The sequence below is a fragment of the Rhamphochromis sp. 'chilingali' genome (assembly GCF_963969265.1).
Source record: "Rhamphochromis sp. 'chilingali' genome assembly, chromosome: 2".
Taxonomy (NCBI): domain Eukaryota; kingdom Metazoa; phylum Chordata; class Actinopteri; order Cichliformes; family Cichlidae; genus Rhamphochromis; species Rhamphochromis sp. 'chilingali'.
In genome coordinates this window covers 31688078-31696833 of record NC_137930.1, presented here as the reverse complement: position 1 = coordinate 31696833, position 8756 = coordinate 31688078, and the positions used below count along the sequence as shown (strand labels likewise).

The following is an 8756-nucleotide window of genomic DNA, read 5'->3' as shown; positions in this document are numbered from 1 at the left end:
GTTTAATGTAATCTTACTGAGAGACAGCGAGCAGGTCAGCACTGGTGGATTTACACTGGCTTGCTTGAGTATTTGTGTTAAAGTGTGGTAAACTGTGGTATACAAAATGTGGATGATGTACACAGTCTATAGGACTGATCCTGTTCTTATTTTAAACTTATTGAACTCTGTAATGAGTTAAAAGGCCCAGCAGAGGGAAGTAATACCACAGAACATAAAGCAACAAGTGGTTGACTTTTTTTTTTATAACTGTAGAGAAATAAGGTAAAGTTTTCTTTCTTTAACATTCACTTCATTGAGATGCTCTAGTGCTATCTCACATTATGAGTCCTGAGTGCTTAACTGTAAGCTCTATGTAAGAATTTGAGTTTGAGAAACTGAATATAGATTATTGGTCGTCGTCAACAAATAATAGCCTGCATAATAGATTTAAAGTCTACACTTACTTTAAAGTTTGTATTACAAGGTGCATTACTGTAACAAAATTAAAGAGAAGACACTAGCTTAATTTCAATCTAAATTTGAATATGTTTATCATAGAAACAGATATTTAATTGCTAACTTGAAGCCTAGTTTTTGGATGCATGAAAATACAGAAGTGTCACAACAGATGGCTAAATGAGCTACAGAAAAAAGACCCAGATGAAGGACGGACACATACAAACCAATGAGACAAAAGATAAGGCAGATGGGAACAGAGTGACAGGTACATTTCGTCCAGCAGTAGTAAGACAGATGCCAGGCAAGATAATAGACTGGAAGATACAAACCACACAGATGGATAGGTCAGCAGAAGGCAAAGGTAGTACACTCCAACAATGCCACAAACTGCTCTTTCAAAAGTATGAAAGATTTAAATTAACAAACACAATTTAAACAAGCAAACAAACAGTGAATGCTCATTTTCAGGAAAGCGGTATTTTTGTAAAGCTTGTAGTGATGGAGAATTCACTCCACAAGTGTTCTAGGACAGCGGTCTCCAACCTTTTTTGCGCCACGGACCGGTTTATGCCCGACAATATTTTCACGGACCGGCCTTTAAGGTGTCACGAATAAATACAACAAAATAAAACTAGTACCTGTACCAAAAAAAACAAGATTTATTCATGACACACGTGAAAAGACCCAGGAAAACCGAGTTAACGATCAAAACAATAACAAAATAACGCTGAAAACTGATAAAAACCCTGAAAACCATACATTTCACACCAGAGCCTCAACTCTCGCGGCCCGGTACCAAAAGACTCACGGACCGGTACCGGTCCGAGGCCCGGGGGTTGGGGACCGCTGTTCTAGGACAAACATTAAGCAGGTACACTCTGTAGGAGAAAAAAAAAAAATCTCATTTCAAATATGTAAACACTGGATAAGCTGATAAATTAAGATGGACAACCAGACTCTTTCATATCTCTTTTACGCATGCTTGGCAATCACTGCTCTTCTGCTCCTAATGAGATGTTAAAATGTAACTCTTCCAAGCTGCAGCTAAAAAGGTCAGGGTCAGTAAGGGGGGCTGGCTGAGCTTTTGGAAATTGGAAATCCCCTTTTCAATGGAATAATTGATGTCACCCTTGTATGCCTGATGAGCGGACTGGAATCCAACTGCCACAGTTTGCACTCTAATTGTTCTTGACTGTTAATCATAAAACTGAACGAAAAGCTGCACAAGTGGCTGTTTTATTCTCTGTGGAGGAGATCTAGGTGAGAGGTCAAAGTTAGTTTACAGGAAAAAAGAGTGTAAAACAGACTTTGCACGAGAATTTGTTATGTCAGAAAGCTGTTTTGTCATGTGGTAAATCTGTCCCTGTGACAAGCAGTGGTTTTTTAATATACTGCATTAGACCAACAGATGTGTTTTTCCACCTCTACCATTCATGGGGGAGGCGAAAAGGGAATTATTTCCAATAATTAGCTGTTACTGTCATGTCATTTATTGCTGCTGAAGCCCAGAGCACTGGAACCATTAATTGGTTTAATGTGTTATTTACTCATTAACAAACAGGTAAGCCAAATATAAAAAGAAATAAGTAAATCAGTGGTGCACTTCATGAGACGGGATCAACATTTTAGCTGGAAACCTGTAAAAAGCTGTTTTGCTTCCATCGTTATAGACATGTTCAATTACTTTGACACATAAGAGCTTATTCATGTCTAAACAAAACATTTAGCTAAATAAAATAAAATAAAAACAGAACTAACGTAACAATATTATGTCTTAAAAATAAATCACCTTAAATAAAATTAATATATCCAGTGAAAATCTTTTGTCAGTTTGGTGAAATCTGTAATCAAAACCTGCCTGTATGCAGCATTACTTTGCCATTGAAAAGTGTTGTGCTTTTATTGTTTATATTGCAATACCTATTCCGACTACCTATACCTATTTTATGCTATGTGCATAAGAAATAAACAGGTAAACCATGGAAAAAATTTCATTAGAAATTAAAAGAGGCAGCTTTTATAAGTACATTTTTTTAAAAGTTACAACTGCCTGAAGTTGAATTTTGATTATTTTCCATTTTTTATAGTAGACACACATTTGAAATAAACCTGCATACATTAAAAACAGACCAAAACATTCAGACTTTCATAACCCTGCTGTTGGAGACCTCGCTCTGTTTTTCATCCCGCATTCCTCATTACACCTCAGACCTATAGCTCAGCCTCCATAATCTCTTTACAGTTAGGGGCCGCCCACTCAGTCAGGTGATTGACATCCGCCGCCTCCAATGGCGCAGCAGCCCACTTTCCGGCCTCGTTCCTCTCTCCTCCTCCTGGTTGCTGTCCGACTTTGTTGCTCTCTTGCCCCGCTACTTCGTGTCTAGTGTCATCGGTGAGTCGAGGAACAACTCGTTGAGGTACCAGCCATGGAAGGCGACAATATAATAATGCCTGTTTGACTCGGGGATAGTTTCCAAGGTAAGTCCGGCCATTTAAAGTGTTTAAACCGGGCGGGAGAGGATTAGCGGCTAGTAAACTGCCTGTGTGTGTGTGTGTGAGGGGTGGTTGGTGAGGGATGTGGGGACGAAAAGTTTAATCCGCCTCACTACACGGGACAGGAGGGAATGAAGGGAAATGTACTCTACTGTTGTTCACAGTGGGGACTTGTCGTACTAGCCTCAATGTGGATCCCTGTTTAGGCTGTTAAACATCATACCACAGTCTTTTTTCCCTCTAATTGTATTTTAACTCCATGCCTTGTAATTATGGGTAAAAAGCTGGTGGTACCCTGGACAAAAAGCACTGGTTACAATGTGTTGTTCTTTTATTATTGATAAACTGAGCATGGCTGCTTTTTTGTTTCCACTGTTAATTAAATGTCTTTCAGTTGCTGTGTTTTAGTTTTAGATTTCATTTAAAAATGATGCAGTGAGAACAAGGTGCTGCATGATATTTAAATGTGTAAATATTGTTGTGATGGGTGGATTGTAGATTGGTGTGGTTTGGTTCTAGTGTACTTTTTGTATTATTGTTGTGGAAAGCGTGCTTGTGATTTGTCTAATTATTTTCTAAATATAGTAAAATAGTGTGATAAAGGTAAAGAAAAAATACTTTCACTGGCTTTCATTGACATGCTTTGGTTCCAGTTCTGAAAACCAAGCACGGGAACTCACTTGGCAGAGTATAAATGAAGCGTTGAAATCATGGCCACTGAAAGCACTTGTTGATGTAATAAACAAGATTAGTCTTCATCCTGCCCTTTGTTGTTGTATATTTATATCTGCAATTAGTTCAAGTTCCAGGTCAATAGCAAAAGCTAACGCTCTGAGAACTCAATCAGAAACAAATACTTACTATAATGCAGAAGCAGACAGAGATACAGACAAAAAAAGAAAAAGATGACAGAGACACTGGGATGGGGTCTCACTACAGATGTGCATTCCTCTAACCAGTGGAGTGATCAAGCTTTTAAATAGAGCTCAACAGGAATGCAAACAGACGAAGCAGAATGATGAAGCCTGGAGGTGTCTCAGGAGTAGGAAAGGGAAGGAAGGTGGGAAAAGAAATCAGAAAAGCAGGCAGCGAGCCTTTTGCTTGAAATTAGCCGTTTCTTGAATGTTGCTCCGCTAAAATGAAAATGTGGGTCAAAGTTCATGCTGTAACATCTGTCTTTATGAGCTTAAAGGCTTTAAGAAACTCATAGTTGCCCACAGTGTAAGCAGTACTTCTGTATCAGTGGAAACATTTGAACCTTGCCAATAACTTTGTGTATTCCAGCATCAGTGTACGTCTGTGATTCTTTAAAGAGGTGGATGCAGCGAAAAGTAGGATCAGAGTCCACTTTTATTGATCAAGGATTGCACTGGCTCAAGTACATGGCCCTCAACAAAAATAATTTTTACATGTACTGAAAACGAGGAATATTAAAGTAAGAGCTGTTGGATCGGTTATGATTTGTAGAAGTTCCGTGTTAAATTCTTGGAGATAGTTTTCAGGAGTCTTAGTACTATATGTCAAAGACAGTAACAAGACAAAACTGCATCTGCTTTATTAGTACTATTATTATTTGAATTTTTCAGATATCTTGTATTTTCAGAAAAAAAAAAAGACTTCTCATTAGTACTTTGTTACGTTATGTTGTAAATTGTCTTTTGACTCTGCATGCTGCGTCTGCCTGTCAGTTTGCTGCTGGAACACGTGAATGTCCCCAATGAGGGACAATAAAGGATATTTCTATTCTATTCTAGTTTCTTGTGAGGCGGAAGCAATTGTACTGTTAGCTACAGTTGGCCAATAGGAGTCCATTTTTCCACTTCACTCCCATGTGGGAGTAAAACAGAAAACCGGGGTTGCTTAAGCCAGTCTTGTGATGTTAATTTGTCCCAGGTTTTCAGTGGTTCCCTGTTTGATTGCTGTTTATTTTTCTCCTTTAAAATCCATTCAGCTAATTCTATGCAGAGAGACAGATCGTGTAATTGTTGTTTTGTCGTAGCCAGACGCACAATGGGCTGTGTGGAAAGAGAAGCCAAACACCTGGCGTAGCATGCGTGTCACTTACAGCAGTGTTTACTGTTTTTCATTCGGGAGGATGCATCTCAGTTTGGACACCTTTGCGAAGAACCAGATTTCTTGACCACTTCACCACTGTGAAACTAAATATACACTGACTAAGAAAAACGAGGCACACCGGGCACCTTGTTGTTTACCTCTGGGATGTTGGCCTACCCACGGATTAAAGCCTTCTGTCTCTATAAAAGGAAAACTTGATGGTATTTTTTGCTTTCTAAACATTGTGAAAAATAGTGGGAACAAATTTGCTTTTTGGAATCACAGACCACATACATATCCAAAAAAGAAAGGGAAATCCAGGATCCTAAGCAGAGTAAAACAAGTCGACTGTGGCTGACACCTGCGTGTTTTGGCTAATGAAAATATTATAGAAAACATTAGTAATCAATTTAATCGTCACCAAGAAATACACAGGATCCGAGGCAAGGTTTAACTTAACCCAATCTTCCCCATTGTTGTATGAAGTATTCATTAACTCGCAGCAGGTTTATAAAGACAGACCCCAGACTGTATAGTCTAACTTTCTTCACTTGAGCACATGTTCTGTACAGCTCAGTACAGTTAAACTCACCTTCTAACACCAGGGTACTGTTATTCAGCTTGCTTTCCCTGCAGACGTCTTTAGCTGGAAGTCCAATCTCTGCTCTAGCTCTGGCCAAAAACCACACGAGCACACAGATACACTCTGGCTCCACACAGACCTTGACGCAGACTTCTGCATGCACATATATGTAAACGATCCAATGGCTTTGTGCATGCACACTCACACATTCACATGCACGCGGAGCCAAACGCACATCCAAGCCTTCATACTCTTCTTCACACTCGTATTTCACTAGTCACTCACAGAGGGCCATGGCAATCAACTTTAAATTAGAGAGAAAGCTGCTCCAAGAACTTGAAGGCTGTTTGCCAGGTCTGAGGCCATACTTTTGGTGTGTGTATGTGTAAGTAAAAGAAAGAGCAGAAGGAGCCAGCCAGATATTAAACCAACATTGAGGGGCCTAGATAGGGGTCTCTCTAGTCCTTAGTGCTGCTGTTTAAGCAGTTTATCCCCACTCACCAGGAGCTGTGCTTAACTGTGCATTTGAAGAGTTATTTTGCAAGCCTCAAACTGGCAAACATTCCATTTCAACATATTTTATGAATGTCTGCCTTTGGAAGAGTTCCCACAGCTAGAAGCCACAAGATCAAGCCACTTAAGAGAGATGCGTCCTCTCTGTTAGGAGCTATGACTCTCTTCTGTGGTCAGCTGACCAATAAGGGCAATGATACTGTGGCGACAGCGAGGGTGAAAGTGTAATATTTGCTAGCCAGTAAGGATTTTTCCATCTCAAATAAAATCGAGCCTATTCTACAATAATTGTTTCCTTGTTAATGTATAATGGACTGGAACTTGGTGCTTTTCTACTCATTCATGCACACACTTGCACTCCGATGGATGCATCAGGAGCAACTTGGGGTTCAGTATCTTGCCCAAACATACCAATAGACCACCCGCTCTACCATCTGAGACCCAGCTGCCCTGAAATGTTAACATACACACTCTTTGATAAATGGGGCCTTGTGGTGAAAAGCTGAACTATGCTGGATCTGTTTTAGATAGCAGAACTGAACATAAGAATGCCACATCAATATTGGAAACAAATATGGCAGATATTTACACAAGTTTATAAAAAAAATAAAGCCCATAATAAAGTCCATAAGGACGCATGATTTTTGACATGGCTGTCAACATCTTCTTTATTTTTTATATCAGTTTTATCAGAACAGGTTTTATATCTTTTTATGCAGGGTGGAGACTGGACCATTGCGACCATTGGTACCTTGTTTTCCATCCGTGTAAAGAAGTGGCAGGAAATGAGTAGTTTCCTGCCATTGAGACACACTTTAGTAGTGTCTCAATCAGCCAATGCAAAATAGTTACTACTGTATCTTCCGCACTATAAGGTAGGGCTGCTCAATTAATCGAATTTTAATCATGATTACGATCTGGGCTTTCAACGATCATTAAAAATGACTGAGCCGATTATTAGCCCCTCCCTCGTGCTTTACTCTCGCGCTGCTCCGTGTGGCAAATCCAGCGCACCTCTCTGCATTTCGAACACGCGTCACAACAATTAAGAGCAGCGGTCCCCAACCCCTGGGCCTTGGTCCGTGAGTCGTTTGGTACCGGGCCGTGAGAGTTGAGGCTCAGGTGTGAAATGTATGGTTTCAGGGTTTTTATCGGTTTTCAGCGTTATTTTGTTATCATTTTGATCGTTAACTCGGTTTTCCTGGGTCTTTTCACGTGTGTTATGAATAACTCTTCTTTTTTTCGGTACCGGTACTAGTTTTATTTTGTTGCATTTATCCGCGACACCTTAAAGGCCGGTCCGTGAAAATATTGTCGGGCATAAACCGGTCCGTGGCGCAAAAAAGGTTGGAGACCGCTGATTAAGAGGACCCGAGGGAAGCTCGGAAAGCTAAGCAGAAGTTATTTGGAGAGGAGAGTGACTGCTGTTGGTTGAAAAGAGAGGTAAAAAAAGACTTCAGTGGTGTTGCACACTATTTTATATTATTTTTTAAAGTCATTATTCAATACATTCTTATTGTTAACCCTTTAAAGAGCCGCACGTTCAGTTTTGTGTAACTATTTTTAAATCCCTGTAGAACCTGAACCGCGTAAGCTAGCACAATAATTTTTTTTGTATATGAAACCGGAGGAGTTGTACTTACATCTTATGCCATCAGCTTGTCCTCGGTCACGGTTTCCTTCCACATAAAACTTTGCAAAAATTGCATAAAAAGCGCTTGCAGGAACAAAAACATAATATTACAGAAACACGCGTTGCCACTTCCCACAGTGAAACAGACGTCAGCACGAACTGTCGCATGTCCGCCATTTCCTGCCCTAAACCGGAAGTGACGTTATTTTCGCGGAAAATGTAGTTTTTTACTTGTAGGCCTTAAAAGCCTATACTGGTGTTTTTATAAGTCATGTTTGACTTTTCTGAATAGTTTCTGTGATGCTTAGAACTCGAATTACACTGCTGGAAATAGTTTATTTTGATGCACCTGCTGTTTTCTTTGCAAATTTGCATCATAGGATAGTTTTTTCGTTTTTCCTGCAGTATATAAAAATTGGTGTATCTCAAAAATAAAACTATGAAGACACTCAAAATAAATTTCCTGTTGTTGTAAACTATTTTTTGCAACTTTTTTGTATTTAAAGTTTTGAGGGATAAGCCTCTTAAATTTCTCCAAGTAGAAATATATGTAACAAAAACGATTTTCAATTTATTTTTTTTGTAGTTTATTGCACTTTTATGCAATTAATGTAGTTACTATGGACTTAATGCATACATATTATTAAATTATGGGCTATAACAGTTGTATTGATGTATAGTAACTTGAAATGCTCCCAGAAATGGCACTACAGCATGTATAAAAAAAATAATATATATATATAAGCTCTGGCGGACTTGGTTCTATGGTAGGTCTTAAAGGGTTAAATAAATATCGTCAAATAATCGAGATCTCAATTTCAGTGAAAATAATTGTGATTATCATTTTTGCCATAATCGAGCAGCCCTACTATAAGGCGCGCTTAAAATCCTTTAATTTTCTCAAAAATCGACAGTGCGCCTTATGTATGAATTCTGGTTGTGCTTACTGACCTCAAACCGATTTTATGTGGTATGCGGCGCTCAAATGACTTTGGTAAGCTACGAAGCTGGACCACTTGATGGATTGTCAGAGCATTA

General features: G+C 39.2%; 1 protein-coding gene across 2 annotated transcripts in view; it reads left to right on the top strand.

Moving 5' to 3' along the window:
• The first annotated feature begins 2776 nt into the window (after positions 1 to 2776).
• Positions 2777 to 8756, top strand: part of il11ra (interleukin 11 receptor subunit alpha) — a 52743-nt gene continuing 46763 nt past the window's right edge. For both annotated transcript variants that reach the window (XM_080874379.1, XM_080874378.1), the window contains exon 1: positions 2777 to 2919. The gene's annotated coding sequence lies outside the window, so the exon portion shown is untranslated. The remainder of the gene's footprint in view (positions 2920 to 8756) is intronic.